Genomic DNA, 16391 nt, shown 5'->3' with positions numbered 1-16391 from the left:
GGTGAATCACGCAGTCAGGAGATCGAGACCATCCTGACTAACACAGTGAAACCCCGTCTCTACTAAAAAATACAAAAAAATTAGCCGGGCGTGGTGGCGGGCGCCTGTGGTCCCAGCTACTCGGGAGGCTGAGGCAGGAGAATGGCGTGAACCCGGGAGGCGGAGCTTGCAGTGAGCTGAGATCCCGCCACTGCACTCCAGGCTGGGCCACAGAGCAAGAACCATGAATGATTTGGTATCTGTCTTTTGAGGTTTTTTCCCAAGCATATGTGTGCCCTTAGAAACAAATAGTTCTGATCGTGCTATGCGTTGTTCACTTAAGGACTCCTGTTTCTTTTGTCTGTGTTAATATATTTTACTTATATCATCTTAAAGGAAATACATAATTTATATTAATTTACTTTCCCTAGGTGAAGAGGAGTTTGAAATGGAAAGCATGTTTTTTTCTGCTTATTCTTCCTCAACCTCAGTTTCACTCCACAAAGGCAACCACTTTTAAACTCTGCTATTTTTAGTTCCCTTTATGGTTACTTTTATACATCTCATGATCATGCTTCTATTCTTACTCTTCCTCCTATTTCCTCTCTTGCCCTGCTACTACCTAATTTCTGGTGACTCTTCTTTAATTTTACATAGTCACAGGGAAACACTTCTCTCCCTTTCTGAAACTATAATTGTTATGTGCTTTGTCTTTAGCTTTTACTGAAGTGAAGACTAAAGACCAATAAATATCATTTGTTTCTGTGGCCATGCACATATTGTTCACCACAATTCAATTAAAGGCATTGCATTCATTTTCTTCTTTTTACGTCCAGTGTTACAATGTTTTTACAATTGGAGGAAGAAAATTCCTAATGTCCAACTCAAATGGATTCACTTTTGTTACATTTTAAAAATATTTTAGAATGACTCATTCAAACCATGGCTTTTTAAAGTAGCTATTCTTTTTTTTTTTTTTTAATTGACATCAATGAATTTCTTGTCTTTTATGTAATGTATTTTATTGCCATTGTTGTCAAGTTAAAAATGAATTTTTACCATATTCTTAAAATAACTCAGGCTCATCTATTGCACTGAGTATACTTCCTTCCAAAGAAAACTTTTCAAGAGCACTTCAGCTGTCTGCTGTAACCTGGACTGGTCACTGCCTTGATCCACTTATTGTTCCAAGAATTGTTAGGAACAGTATCAGTGCATCTTGCCCTCCTGGGTTAGCTTCTCTTTTGGAGAAAAATGTCTTCCATTTTTTGGTTTCAACTTCATTTTCTTATCTGGAGTACATACTCAAAATTCTCCTCACAAATGGCACTTGGGTTATCAATGTTCTGAAGCTGTGCATATCTAAACATATGTATATTTTATCCTCAGGCTTGATTGATATTTTGTATGGCTGTAGAATTTTAGGTTCCGAATCTTGTAGAACTTCGAATGCATCTTTATCTTGTAATTTTCAAAGTTGCTGATGAGAAGTCTGATGTCAATTTGATCCTATATATATTGGTTTTGTAGATGGCCCTTGCCTTGGTTTACAGTTCTAGAAGCTGTTTGAAAGCAAGAGCTATTTCCAGGCCAGAGATAATGTCTGAATCAGGAACATAGAAGTGAAATGAGGAATTGTGAGAGACAAATTGGAGGTAGGATCTGTGTGATTCAGTGTGTCTGCTTTTTTAACTAGGCTTCCATTCTTAATATTCTATCGAACCCTAGCTGGAGCTTTTAATTCTTAATGTACATGAGGTCAGTGAAAATTACTGAGTGCCCACCATTTACTGAAGCTTGGCAGAGCTGAACTGAAGGGTGTAACCCATCCAGATCTTTCAGAGGTAAAATATAATTGGCCTGAGCCTTTGACCTGTACTGACAGTTTATATTTTGAATTCTGTTGTGTTTATTTTCATCACTGGAGTCAGAGGATAGACACAAGTTTTAGATAAACTAGGTATTGTTATTTTAAAGGGAAAAGGATGTCAGTTTTTGTCTGTTAATAACATGACAAATATTTTGCTAGTTGTATATGGTGATTTAGAAACCTAATGACAGGCCAAACTGAGATGATGCGTTATGTAACAATGGGCTGGCTGTATTGTGGAGTCCATTTATACGTATCCAGACTAATCTTGAGGTTTTACTCTATACCAGGTTTAGATCCAGGCTTATTCAAATACAACTATTCCCCAGAGCCTAGAGATGGTGCTTTTGAAGGTGGTAGACAGATGCCATTTGATATAAATGAGGTACAGTGGAGGGCAAGAGTGGTTTTAGGTGTTTGGAAGAAGACATGGGGTGATAAATTCTTAGATATTATAATTTTTAAGCAGAGGTTTGCAACATAAATAAATCAGTCCACTGAGGAGGGAGGAGGATAAAACTCTCTGTTTTGTGCAACTAAAAAAATAATAGCCCATATCTGGGAGGACATTTTGAGCATGTCTGCTACTGACACCATGACTCTGTGATGCTCTGAAATATTTATTGAAAGAGATTGGAATCATCAATAATTATTACTTGATGGAGGTTTGTGGAAATATGCTTTTTCAGCTCTGAGAACCATGTGGTTCTATTCAGCTAGTTATCACAAATAATTAAGGTCAAAAGCACCATCCACACTTACTTTTCCACAGTGCATTAAAAATAATGTTTGAAAGCTGCTGAGTCTGACATAGCACTTTGAATCCTTCGAGTGCATTAGTGGGGTAGACTTATATGATGGTGGCTCTGCTGTGCAAATGATCTTTGTGCATAGAATTAGGTGATGGAAATAGGCAGAATAATTTCAGCCACTGTAGTCTAGAAGTATAGCTCTCTATATAGAAGGCTATAGGAACCAGGAAACTAAGATAAATTTGTCATGTGCAAGACAAATGTTTGTCTGAAAGGTGCCTTCCTGTTTTCTCTATGGTCCAGTAGGGTCTGTGGTTGGGGAGGAAGATGGACAAGGAACAGGGTACAGGGAGACGGTGTGGCAATGATTTCTGCTTCCCTTGACAAAGCACAAGGCATCCCTGATTGCTTTTTATCAGTCAAGCCACTTACGCGTGACAAACCACCACATACTCTGATTTTTATTTATTTATTTTATATGTTAATTATTCTGTACCCAATTTGTCTTTTTCTCTCTTCTTCCATTTCTATCTCCTCTTTTCTGTTTCTCCTTCCTCTTTCTCCTGGTTCTTTCATAACTATTACCTCATTATTCATTCATTCACCAAGTGCCTATGGAGGATATTCTGTGTGCAAGGCACTATGTGACATGGTGGATACAGGAATGGATAATGTATGGTTCTAATCCTAAAGGACTTTACAGCTTCGTGTGTGAGGTTTAGAGGAATATGTTTAGAAATCACCTGAGTCTTTTCCAGTCATTTAGATATTTTAGATATTTGGAGTAGGGCAGCCCTGTAGATCTAAAATATCTAAATGACTGTATGGATGGCCCTCAATTTACACAGATAAAAAGTGAAGTGGGGGTTACCTTTACAGGCCTGACATTTGTAGCACAGACTCTGGTCCCACCAGAGTCTCCCTACCTTCTTCTCCTACCCCCAGTAATAAGTAAAACACCTTCGTGGCCTGATATGGTTTGGCTGTGTCTCCACCCAAATCTCATCTTGAATTCCCATGTGCTGTGGGAGGGACCTGATGGGAGGTAATTGAATCATGGGGGTAAGTCTTTCCTGTGCTGTTCTCATGATAGTGAGTAAGTCTCAAGAGATCTGATGGTTATTATAAGAGGTAGTTTTCCTGCACGAGCTCTCTCTTTGCCTGCTGCCACCCATGTAAGACGTGACTTGCTCCTCCTTGCCTTCCACCGTGATTGTGAGCTACATGGAACTGCAAGTCCAATTAAACCACTTTCTTTTGTAAATTGCCCAGTCTTGGGTATGTCTTTATCAGCAGGGTGAAAACGGACTAATACATGGTCCCTCCAGGCTGCCTTTGTTTGAAAACTACTGGTTTGAAGCTGCTAAGAAAAATGATCAATTTTTTGTCAGTGTCCTCCCATGTTCATTGGATTTATTATTATTATTTAAAGGGGGCAGCTAGGCTCAATGCACAAACTGGGGGGAAAGAATAAATGGCCAGAGAATTTCAATTCTGATTTTGCAACTTTTCTCAGTCATTCTTTGAGAAAGTGTAAGATGGATAATCCCTCTCAGTGCTTTCAGGATCTCTCCTGTTGAAAAAAGACATCCATTTCTGACACTTAAAAAAAAAAAGTATCTTTTCATGGTAAGAGACTTTTGTTTCCTATTCCTGGATCCTTTTAGGCCCTCTTGGTTGCAAAGCTTCCTCAGAGTTGCTGAGTGAGTCCCCAAGGCACTGGCTTAGTGGGCTCAGAGCAGGCCTCTCTGGCATGTAGCAAAGTGACTGATGATGGCTCCGTTAATCATGCCAGCTCTCTCCAGAGCACAAGCGGAAAGGCACCTCATGTTCACTTTAGAACCACAGAAACTTCATGCAGATCTACTCTGACGTGACTTCGACAGCCAAATAATTTTCAAAATGTTTTACGACCCCAGGCACCTCTAAAATAGCTTCACTTGTCACTTCTGTAGCCTCAAATCAGAATTAGACTAATATCGAGGGGGATGGCAGCAGCACATTAGCCTGTCAAGCAGGAAGATGTGAACTTATGGGGAATACAGCATAGAAACTGTAGAGGAAAGTGCATTTAGCTGTGCGACCCACACTGTTAGGTTATCTGGACTTAGAATTGGAAGAGACTTCAGAAGAGATAAGAATTGTATAATCCTGATTTTGCATAGAACTTTATAGTTTGTAATATATTCCCATGTATGTTTTCTCTTTTTAGCCTCATAACAAGCTTACAAATAGGAGATTCTTTTCTCCACTATAAAGAAGCAGCTTCCAACAGGTTCCAAACCTGTCCCTAGACCCAACTGGAACCAGTTTTGCTCAAGGAGGTGGTTTTCACTCACCATTGCACCTTAAGCAGCTAATGCATTGCGTGGTATATGGTTGGCAGTTAAATAATTGCTAAATAACTTACATAGTGGCTGAGCTGGAATTTAAATCTAGGCTACTTCTATCTTGAGGTGAAGTGTTGATTGCCTTCCTGAGGGGGGAAAAGATAATTTTGAAAAACAGCATTGCTGTGGACATCAGTGTTAATACTTTGCGGCAGAGCAGTAGGGAGCCTAAGTTGCTAACCTGGGCTGGGAGGCTGAGAATCAGAGCTGAGTGTGTGATGGAGTAGGGCAGCCCTGTAGATGAGAATCAGGGGGTGGAATGGGGCTTGTGTACCAAAGAGACAACCAGGGAGAAAAATCCATATCTGTAGCTCGGGAAGCCCAACGAGGGCCCACCAATCTACGAGGCTGGCGTTTAGGCCACTTCTCCCTTTTTAAATGTGAGGAACCTGAAGCACAGAGAAGCCCTTTGGCTAAAGTCACCTTGAATTGAGGACTATTTACTCTCAAGCCCAGGTTCTTATTCAGTATGCCATTCTGTCTCTGTAGGAAATTGTATTCACCTTAGTTACATGGAGATTAGCTAAGTGAAATCCAATTCGTCCAATATCCGGTAGGGGAGACAGATGTGTGAGTAACACTAGGCCATGTGATTGATGCCATGCCAGGAAAGACAGGAGCTCACAGCAGGGACGCATGTCTGAGGGGAGATGAGAGGGAAAGTGGGGGCCCTGGCAGGAGGGGAGCCTGGCATGAGCCATGGTAGTGAGAGGAGACCAGAATCCTTGGAATGATTTGGACACACAGTCTCAGGAGACTGCAAAGTGGACAAGGGCCAGATCAGTGAGGGTCTTGTGTCTCTTGCTGAGGTTTGGACTTGACCATGAATCATAAGAAAAGCCACTACAGAATTCTCTGCAGGGACTGAATTTGAATAAATATGCATTTCAGAAAGGCCATTCTTCATAATTTCTTAGGAGTATTTGCAGTTTTTGACAGTGCTTTGAAACTCCCCATTTCACAGGACCACTATATTTCAAAACAATATCCCTAACATAGAATTTGTAATGTCTGGGGAGATATTTAAATGCATACCAAATCATTGTAAATGAAAGAGGACAACACATAATTAATGTAATGATGCCACGTGCATCAGGGGATTCTTTATCCCCAAGGGCAGAGTCTGTAGACCATCTTTAACTTTTCTGGCTTTAAAAATCCTGTAGAGTATTAAATGCTTCCAAAGTCAGAACAGCATATTTGCCTACAATAGGAAAGAAGACCACTTTCTGATCCATGTAAATATCTCTTATTGATTAAAAAAATTCAGCCTGACAAAGTATAAAGTAGATATTTAAAATGTGCATAGTGCATGAAATTACCTCACATTACTGGTAAATGCATGCCTTGTAGCAAATTATGTCACTTATGCTTACACTAATTAAGTGTTGATGTGTGAGCAGTAAGTTGCAATGATGTCGTTAACTAATGTACATAAATATTCCCTTTAAACTGTAATTGCACTTTGCCACAACGTAAAAGAAGGCAAGCACAATTTAGGAATTATGTAGGACCGTTCTTTGAGAAAATGTTAACGAACTCTGGAAAGGGAGAGTTTGGTTCTGGAGTGCTGTTTCCATTACAAGAAAGGAAAGGGGGAGATGGAAGGGTCTGAGGAGTCTAATTTACAAATCTGTTCAGAACATTTACATATTCTTTTTTTCTAGATGCTGGTGATGTCCAGGCACACAGTGTCAATTGCACAGATTGAGTTTTCTGAGCTGAAGGAGCTGATGAGACATAATGCCCACACTATCCCCAGCAGAGAGACACTGCACTACATTTCTGTCACAAGGATTAGCTGATCTCTGGGAAATTGGTGGTGGTGTACCCATTTGCTGAAGTCAAGATTTATGATGCCCAGTGTTAATGTGATTTTATTTTTAACTCTAAAACTCCAAACCCTGTTTGTTCCCCAGAAACAAAGGCCAAGGTAGTAAGAGAGGGGATGTGTCATCCTGAATTGCTTCTGCAACCAAAGCTAATCAGAATGGTGAGGCTTCTGTGGTTTGGAGTCAGAGAGCTTGAATTTGCTAACTGGGTATCTCAGCCCTCCCAGACACACACTCTTCTCATTTTGTGGCGGATAATGACCCCCCTCTGAAAATAGTAAGGTTCTTTTCTAAAAATATTCCTCCCTCTGCCAAGAACAAAAGAAAGACTAGTGCCCCTTATAGAGCATAAAACAAAGTTTGTTGACTCATGCTAAGAAGGAAACGAGCAAAGGGGGAAAAAAAGACCTGGTTATAATTATTAGTGACAGCATCTGGAGGAGCTGGAGTCAGCAGACAAACCTCAATTGCTGGGGCTGGATCATAAAGTATACGGTGAGGGGTGCAGCTATTTTAACGGTGGCGTCTAATGTTAGTTTAGTTTATCAGCGGAGATTCTGACATTAGGTGAAATGAGAGGCCATTTTCATGCTATTTGTACTGGAAGTTTCTTAATTCCAAGAATGTTAAATGATTATATAATCTATGCTTAATATAATGTTATCAGTGTCCAAAAATATTACTTTTAAGTGAAATCCCTCTATCAGCATGTATTTTTGGTGCCTGAATAAACTTCACATTCTTGAATGGGTTATATTATACTTGAATCAGTCAAAGTAGGCTATGTCTTACTGTGGTAGCAAATAACCCCATATTTTCCATGGCTTAAAACAACAAAGGTTTATTTTTTTTTGCTCATGTTTCATGTTCCCACAGATCATTAGAAGGCTCTGGTCATCATAATCATTCAGAGATCCAGTCTGCTAAAATAGCCAGTCATCACTTAGAGGAACAAGAAGGCTCTGGGGAATCTTGTGGGGATAATTAAATGCTTTAGAAGTGACATCTCTTACTTCCTTTCACCCCACCTGACCATAAAGAAGCAAGTGGAGTCCCACTATATACTGGGAAGGGAGACAATCAGAAATTTTTGGCAAACAGCTACTACAATATTTATTTCTCTTATGTTAGAGTTTTTGTTTTTCACAAAATGTTTATTGAGTGGTTCGTGTGCAGGACACTATGTGAGTGCTTTCTTGTGTTATCTTAATTGCCAGCAAAGAGGAAGAACAGGAAGATTCCTAGAACTAAACCACTTTACTATTAGTTGGTCAAAACAGACCCCAGTCTCAATTCTCCATCTGCCAAACCCATTTTAAGTGAAATGTCAGAGCCAAAGCACATAGTGGGAATTTCCTGGTCACTTCTTTGTAGTATTTGTAACTCTGCATTGAATTTTTAGAATTTAAAAGATGATACTACATTAGATAAATAGCTTGAATGAAATTACAAAGAGGAGTGTACTAAAAAATGCCAGCAGTAAAATCTCTTCAGGAATTAAAATAACAGATGGACATTTAAACAAATTCCTTTAGGAAAATATTAATTTGCTGCTAGAAATCTATATTAAAGTTATTCGTGAAGTTCTACATCGAACGTCAAATCTCATGCAGCTCAGACACTTTGGGGATGTCTCTCCCTACTGCTGTTGGGCAACGGGGCAAATAAATGGTTAATTTTTGGATTAAACATATTTTACACTCTGCTGTGCTTTGAATGTTTGTCCTCTCCAAAATTCATGTTGAAATTTGTCAGGTTAGTTTACGAGGCAAAACCTTTGAGAAGTGTTTGAGTTAAGAAGGCTCTGACCTCATGAATGGTTAAATGTCATTATTGTGGGAGTGGGTTTGCCCCCTCTATCTCTCCAGCCCCACTTTGCCCTTCTACCATGGGATGCCTTCACCATGTTATGATGCAGCAAGAAAGCCCTCAACAGATGCTAGCAGCTTGATATTGGACTTCCCAGCCCTCAGAGCTGTGAACTGATGCATTTCTGTTCATTATAAATTACTTGGTATGTGTGTTTTGCTGTAGCAAAACTGACTATACTGAGACATACATATAGTTCCTCTAGAGCTTTTTTCAAGTAATTATTACAATTTTAAACAATGGCCTTGAGCTTTATTGACTAGAAAAGAAAGGAAGCAGATAAGATAAAATAGAAAACAAAATACTTGCAGAGAGGTTGGAGGGGCAGTATAGAAAATGTGGGAATGGCTTGGTAACATTAGGTGGAAAATGTTTTATTTCACCTACCTGAAATATACCACATTCATTATAGCTTGGATATGTTTTCAAGTTCTCTAACAAGTAAGACTGTAATTGGTTAAAGGGTTTCACAGTTCATAAGACCTGGGACTCAAATATGAAAGACAAAATTGAATTTATTTCTTGTATTCCAAGAGTGAGCTACAAATGAATGTAGAGCCTTTTGAAGAAAGCAAAAGCCAGGGTTTATGTAGAGTTCAAGATAAGCATAGGATTTGTGAGGTTAAATTTAAATGAGGCAGCATTTTGATTGACTAGAAGGAATCTAGGCTGGTGATTAATTAAATGGACTAGGGGTAGACCTACTGGGTGGTTTGCTGCTGGGTGATTCAGCACATGGGTCATGTACTTCAGGCCTGAATGGAAAGTTTATTTTTACCTTCTCTTGAAAGTGTTTATATATCTTGCCTTTTTCAAAGATGCTCTTTCTGTTTTCCCCTGGTCTATAGTATTCACTGGAGACTCTCATTATGTAGGTCTAGCACCAATTCTTTCCATATTTTAGCTTGTATCATAATAGATGAGATTCAGCATACAAAGTGTTTGAGTCCTTACTATTTGACAGGGATTTCATTTTTAAATGGCTAATTGGGAATTATTGGAGGGTGAGAATTGAACACAAGTGGTTAAAAAAAAAAAAAAAAAAAAAAGATAGCAAGAACCATGATAGAAGTCTATGTTCCAGAATGGAGATATGAAGGAGAAAATGCCCAATTGTACTTGTGGCCTGATAACCTTATCCTTAAGTTAAGTTTTAAAAGGTGGGCCAAGATCTGTAAGACAATAAGCCAAGTAAAGAGATTGTGGACAGAGGAAGAACAGAGAACTGTTTAACACTCATTTCTTTTCAGGGTACCATGAGCAATTTGGTGTGCGCTGTGGACTGAGGAGTTTTTCTCCTTTCCCTACCTCACGTTCTCCCCTGATTTCCTAGGGCTTGCTATGTGCTAAAGTCAAGTTGACAGAGGGGGCTCTTGGGAACACAATTCAAGCTGGCAAAAGACTAAACGTTTTTAACATAATGACTGCTGAAGATAGGGAGAAAGAGGGGTCTGTATGGAAGATTCTTAACCTCTCACCTCCTTTTTCTATACGTTAGGAAGCACTTGCCCACTTTTAGCCCTCAGCTAGCTCCAAAGAAGAAATTAAATGCCGATGGCCTCTCCTGAGGTGATAATATAGTTGAAATGTGGATGTGGAGCAAAAAAATTTATAAGGATTATTAGGAAAAAAAGAGGATGTAGGATAAGAATGGTTGAGGTGGTAGGTCTGTGCTTAAACAATAGAGGGAATTTATTGGCTCACATAATAAACCACCCACTTGTCCATAATGTCTTCAGGAATGCAGCTCCATGTTTTTGTGCCTCTTTATTTTGCCTCACCCTCTGCCCACATATGTATTGAGTTTATTCTTAGTCTGACTTCATAGTAGTGGCAAAGTATCTGCCAGCAGCTCCAGTCTACAAACTCCATTTTCACAGCCAAGGGAAGAGACAGAATGTCTTCCTGCATTTATTGAAGTCTAGAGCTTTATTATTATGACTGGGGCATCTTAGATGATGTACCTGCATCTGAAGCAATCCTTGGGGCTAGAGGAAAGCCATGGGCTGCTTGGATTGGAAATAGGTTATATACCCTTCCCTGAACCATTCACCATGGCAAGAAAGACTCCATAACCTCACTTGGATTAGATCAATCAGAACATCCTGGAGAGAATCCAGTTTCAGCTGCCCAGTTGTCCTCCAATACAAGAAAGGAAAAATGGAAGAACTGGAGACCTACTCTTCAGTAGGCAATCATGACATCTATTTCATGTGACCCGGTATGATGCCTCCAAATTCTCAGCTGAAGACCTCAGGCCATTTGAGGAGCCTGGATTTCTTCTTAAGCTCTGGAACCTAAAATCTTAAACCTAAACCATTGCTTGCACTTGGTTCTAGACTACTTCTGCTAGCTTCATGTGCCAATAGCATAGACTGTATCACCTCACCCTTTACCGGAGGGCTGGAATCGCAGCTCATAAGCAATGAGAAGGGACATATTAAGAAATTTAAAACTTATTTTCAAGAATGTGAAAATTGTCTTAGGATTTTGAAGTTGAAAGATCTATAATGAGGATTACAGTTTGGAAAGATCATGTTGACTGCTTGAATAGAGAATGAGTAGAACGAAAAGAAATCAGGGAGTGGTTTGAATTGTTTACAGCAAGAACCTGAAATAAGGCATTTCTAATGGTAATGGTTCCATGTAAGAAAATTTAAGGAACTATCACAAGACTTAATAAATGAGTGAATTGTGGCAATGGTGAGAGACTTTGGTGAGAGAGAATGGAGTCTAAGGAATGTGGAGTTAATGAAACCCTTTTTTTTTTTTTTTTTTTTTTTTTTAGATGGAGTCTTGCTCTGTCACCCAGGTTGGCATGCAGTGGTGTGATCTTGGCTCACTACCACCTCCGCCTCCCGGGTTTAAGTAATTCTCCTGCCTCAGCCCCCCGAGTAGCTGGGATTACAGGCATGTGCCACCATGCCTGGCTAATTTTTGTATTTTTTTTTTTTTAGTAGAGATGGGGTTTCACCATGTTTGTCAGGCTGGTCTTGAACTCCTGACCTCATGATCTGCCTGCCTCGGCCTCCCAAAGGTAATGGAACTCTTTTCTGAGAGTAGCAATGATAAAATACTTCCTGACTCAATACTAGAAAAGCAGTAATGGTTGGTTTTAAAATTTTTGTTCTGTTATGGTGAAAGCACCTAGTGAGAGGTCATAAAGATAGCATTCAGAATGGTCTGAAACGTCATTGTTTTCATCTGCTGAATTCCTAGCCACCAACAAATAATAGAATAATAATGAATTTTGTTTATTCTTTCTTCCTTAGATGAGGGAGACTTCCAATAATACCATTTCCTTTCAGTAGTACTTTAAATAATACTATTGTTCATGTGAACAAAGGTTCTGGTTATTGGTTCTAGTTATTGGTAGGGTTTAATATTTGAAAATCAGAGGGATGCTATTAAAAATACAGGTCTCATTTTATTGAAAAATTGCAAATACTTCTAACTAAATCATTCTGAGTCTTAAGGCACTCTGGCTAGATTAGAAACTTTAAAGGTTAATGATCATAGAAAGACTGACTTCTGTATTTCTTTATTCCTTAATAGTTGTGAATAAAGCATGGTAGATGAAATGGAAACATAAAAAATTGGCCCAGATCAGGCAGACTTGGATATAAAAGTCTTTTTGCTCAGGAAAAAAAAAAATGTGAATTTCATTCATATTGCTAACACAGGACAAGATAAGCTGAGAATTAATAAAAATTATTTCTACCTAATTGTCAGGCTGTAATGTTGATTTATCCACTCTTAGCCCTGAAGTGTGATACGGCCATCACAATAATTTGCTGTTTTTTATATGGACAGTATTGTCTAGTTGAACAAAAGTTTCTTCTTGTTTTATGGCATAAGACAGAAATACTTTGCTGAGAAGAATCATTTGTTAAGTTTGGCATATGTAATAGCCAGCTTCTGTTTAGTTTAATACTATGTAGTGTGGAAGGTAAATCTAGGTACATGAGCTGGATTGCCTAGAATGCTTTTTTTCTTTTCTTTTCATGTACAGTAAACAGTGTCTTAGTCTATTTGGCTGCTATGCCAAAATAGCATAAACTGGGTGGGTTATAAATAACAGAAGTCTATTTCTCACAGTTCTAGAGGCTGGGAACTCTAAGAGGAAGGTGTTGGCAGATGCAGTGCCTGGCAAGGGCCATATTCTTGTAACCTCACGTGGTGGAAGGGGATATGTGAACTCCCTTTGGCCTATTTTGTAAGGACAACAGTTCCCAGCTTTCAATGTCCCCACAACTTAATAAAATTACAGTGGGAATTTGATTCCAATAGATAAGTGTGGGGAAAACACAAACATTCAGACCACAGTAACCGGGCGATGAGAAAAAGAACTTATAAAGTGACCTTTCTCTTTACATGTGTATATTTTAAACGGGCTCCTATCTCCAGCAGTTTGTTTCCTCCCTCCGGTCGCTTGCGTCTGAGAAGGCTCAACAAATCTGTTGAGTCCTAGCAGCTATACCTCTAGATCTCAGTTTTTTAAATTAGTAATGGAATAACGATATATTTCCTACTTACCTTACAGATTTCTTATGAAGATTGAATGTTAATACATGATAGGTACAATATGTCTACAGTTTCATTTTTTGTGTAGTTGTCTTTCCTCTTGCTGTTACAGTAAAGCCCAAACTACTTGCCATGGAAAATAAGGCCTGGCTCTTGCTTTTCCCTCTCCAGTGCGTCTCCTTCTGTTCACTTCACTACCTACACCTTCTATGCCACACACCAGACATAACATTGTTTTGATCTGCTTGTGGTTCTCCAAAGACACATTGCTCTCTCTCACCCACAGGTGTTTTCTCGTGCTGCCCCCTCTGTCTAAAATGCTTGTTATCTACTGGTGTTGTAGTCACTCTCCAGGTTTCTAGACCCTTCTCATTCCCCTCAAACTAAGATTCATGGAAGATCGTAGAGGCAAGGCTGTGAGTGCTGAGGAGGAGGATGGGAAGGTTTCTTCTCCCTTGATCATGGAGATAGGAGACATAAGTGAGTCAGTACCAACTCTAATTGTACAGATGGGGCAACTGAGTCACAAAGGATTCAAGTAATTTTTTCAAGGGGATAAAACAAGTAATTTGTGGAGCTGGGATTTGAACCCAGACAGCCTGCCCTAAGAATGAGGGCATTTATTCTATGTTATGCAGAACATGGTGAATGATTTGCTTATCCCTTCTCTCTCTTGTTGTGCCATTTTTATTCTCTCTGTAATCCAGGCTATAAGGTTTAACAAAACCTTAGTGAAGAATTAAGTGTAACGGGAAAACTCACATGCAGAAAGCAAAGCTTGGATTAAGAACAAAAAGATGTTCATTCTCTGGTGATATCCTTCCACCCCCACTTGAAATCTGATTCCCCGTCCTACCAGTAGGAACAGCATCACCCCAGGTCCCAGTGTGCTACCTTTCTTTGGGGTTCCTTATTCCTGTTATCCCTATCTCATACCCAGTTCTAAGTCATTGTATTTGTTCTGGTAATCTATTGCTGAATAACAAACTACCTCAAACTTCAGTGGTTTAAAATAACATTTTTTCTTTTTCCTTTTTTAAAAATTAACATATAATGATTTTGAAGGTTAGCATTTTGCATGATGCTAAGCTACTTCTCCACATTGCACTGACTGGGATCATGTGGTGTTTTATCCGGCTGAAGGCAGGGCTGGTCTGACGGGACCAAGAATCCCCATTACCTCCAAGGGCATCGCTGAAAGACTGGATTCAAGTGGTCCCCTCCCTCCTCCATGTAGTCTCATAAAAACCTTGAAGTCTCTCCGTGTGGTCTCTTAAACAGGGTAGTCAGACTTCTTAGTGATAGTCTTAGGGCTCACTACTCTTAAATACATTCTTTATAGCACATATTTGCTTTTTCAGATTTTAAAAATTTAAGTAGTGTTTCAGGACAGAGGAAGTGGAAGCTGCCAGTCTGTTAAGACCTGGAAACAGGCACATGACACTTCTGTCATATTCTGTGCTCAAAGTGGCCATAGGGCCTGCCCAAATCAAAGAGAAGGTTTAAAGACCCTCCACTCCTGCTGAGGGCAGTGTTGAATAGTTAGTGGACATCTTTGATTGATCATAGTAATAACTTTCTGTAGAAAAGCCAGTCTGCTGACAGTGAAGGTAGTGGGGGCAGTATGGAGTAGCAGTCAAACATCTAGGCTCTGGCAACTTTACACGTTAGTATCCTGACTCCACTCTACTTGCTATGTGCCCTGGGGAAAGTCAACTGTCTGTGCCTCAGTTTTCTCAATTTAAAAAACAGAACTAATACTCTACTCATTACCTGCATAAAGGGTCCCTACCTCATAGAGTTGTGGCAAGTAATACAGGTAAGGAACTTAGGACAATGCCCAGTACGTGATGTGAGAACTGTGAAGGTAAGCTGTTATTAAATAGACAAAGGAGTTTCACTACTCATTGTGTCAATGAAGAGGATAGGTTGGTGGCTGTCCTTTGCTTTACTAAATGGCCCAGTAACATGACATAAGCCACCCTCCCTTCCCCTGCAAAAATCTACTCCTTCTCCTAATCCCCTCCTTCTTCTAATCCCCTCTGTACCCACCCTTGGCATATGCCTTCCGAAAGGGAGTCTGCCTTCTCCAAAAATGATTAAGGAAATTGCTGGCAGCTTTAAAGTAGCAGATTGCCTCTACCTTGAGCAATGCAGGTTTCCACGCTCTTAGGACAGAACTTGGTTGTAGCACCATGTCACACTTATCATGGCACTTTAAAAATGGTGTTGAAATTAACTGTATAATCATCTGTCTCCCCCATTAGACTGTGAGTTACTCAAAAGCAAAAATTTAAAACTTCACCTTTTTATTGCTCCAATGCTAAGCAAGGTAACTAACCATAGGTATTCAATATATTTGTAAAATGAGTGGCTTAAAATGTAAAATGAGTGTTTTTTAAAAATCATTCAGGCAAAGCAGGTGTGGATCAGAATGATTTTTAAAGTTGAATGGGTGAATAAAATGTTAGGTTCAAGTTCTACAAGGTATTTTTAACAGATAAAAAGGAAATATGTGTCATAAAGAATATATTCAAGAGTAGTAATTAAGTAACATTTTCATTTTGTTTATTTATCCTTTAGGAGATTTATCTAGAATTAGATATCTAAATCTAATTCAGATCCCAGGTTCAGATTTTCTTTTTATTGATAGCTAATAAGTCGTGGTCCCCACTGTACTTAGCACCACCTGAAATTACAGCTTCACTCATATTTTTGTTCTAGTTTTTTTTTTCCTAATGTATCTATCATTTCTTATCACTTTCTGAAGTGTTCCACTTTTTACCTTTCCATCATATGGACATTGGGTTCCAGGAAACATTTTGTTTTCCCTCTTGGCTTTGTAACTCTACCTTTTGGTTTTTCAGACAACTCCAGATTTGCACTTTCATCACTCCTTTTACAGGATGTTGACATTGATTTTGGTTTTCAGTGGCTCTCTATTGCTTCTCCTTCATTCCTCCAGGATTATGTTTTACATTTAGGTCATTGTTCAGTGCCCCCCGTTTCCAAATAAAATGCAATTTCTGGAGTTAGTTGGGTCCTAGTGGACCTAAATAGAGTAGAGGATGACAATGACAACAAATGAATCATGGCCAAAGCCTTCCTAATGAAGGCCCCTAAACCTACTGAGAAAAAATATTTACAAAGCCATTCATTCTGTTTGCTGAATACA

The 16391-nt window shown here is 39.2% G+C and overlaps 1 long non-coding RNA gene across 1 annotated transcript in view; it reads left to right on the top strand.

Moving 5' to 3' along the window:
- The window catches only part of LOC116269997, a 29371-nt gene extending 19046 nt beyond the window's left edge, over positions 1–10325 (top strand). Inside the window, exon 2 of the long non-coding RNA XR_004177824.1 lies at positions 1510–10325. This is a non-coding gene — a long non-coding RNA (uncharacterized LOC116269997). The remainder of the gene's footprint in view (positions 1–1509) is intronic.
- The last annotated feature ends 6066 nt before the right edge of the window (positions 10326–16391 follow it).

Source organism: Papio anubis, chromosome 13, assembly GCF_008728515.1.
Source record: "Papio anubis isolate 15944 chromosome 13, Panubis1.0, whole genome shotgun sequence".
Classification (NCBI taxonomy): Eukaryota; Metazoa; Chordata; class Mammalia; order Primates; family Cercopithecidae; genus Papio; species Papio anubis.
This window is presented reverse-complemented; position numbering and strand designations above follow the sequence as displayed.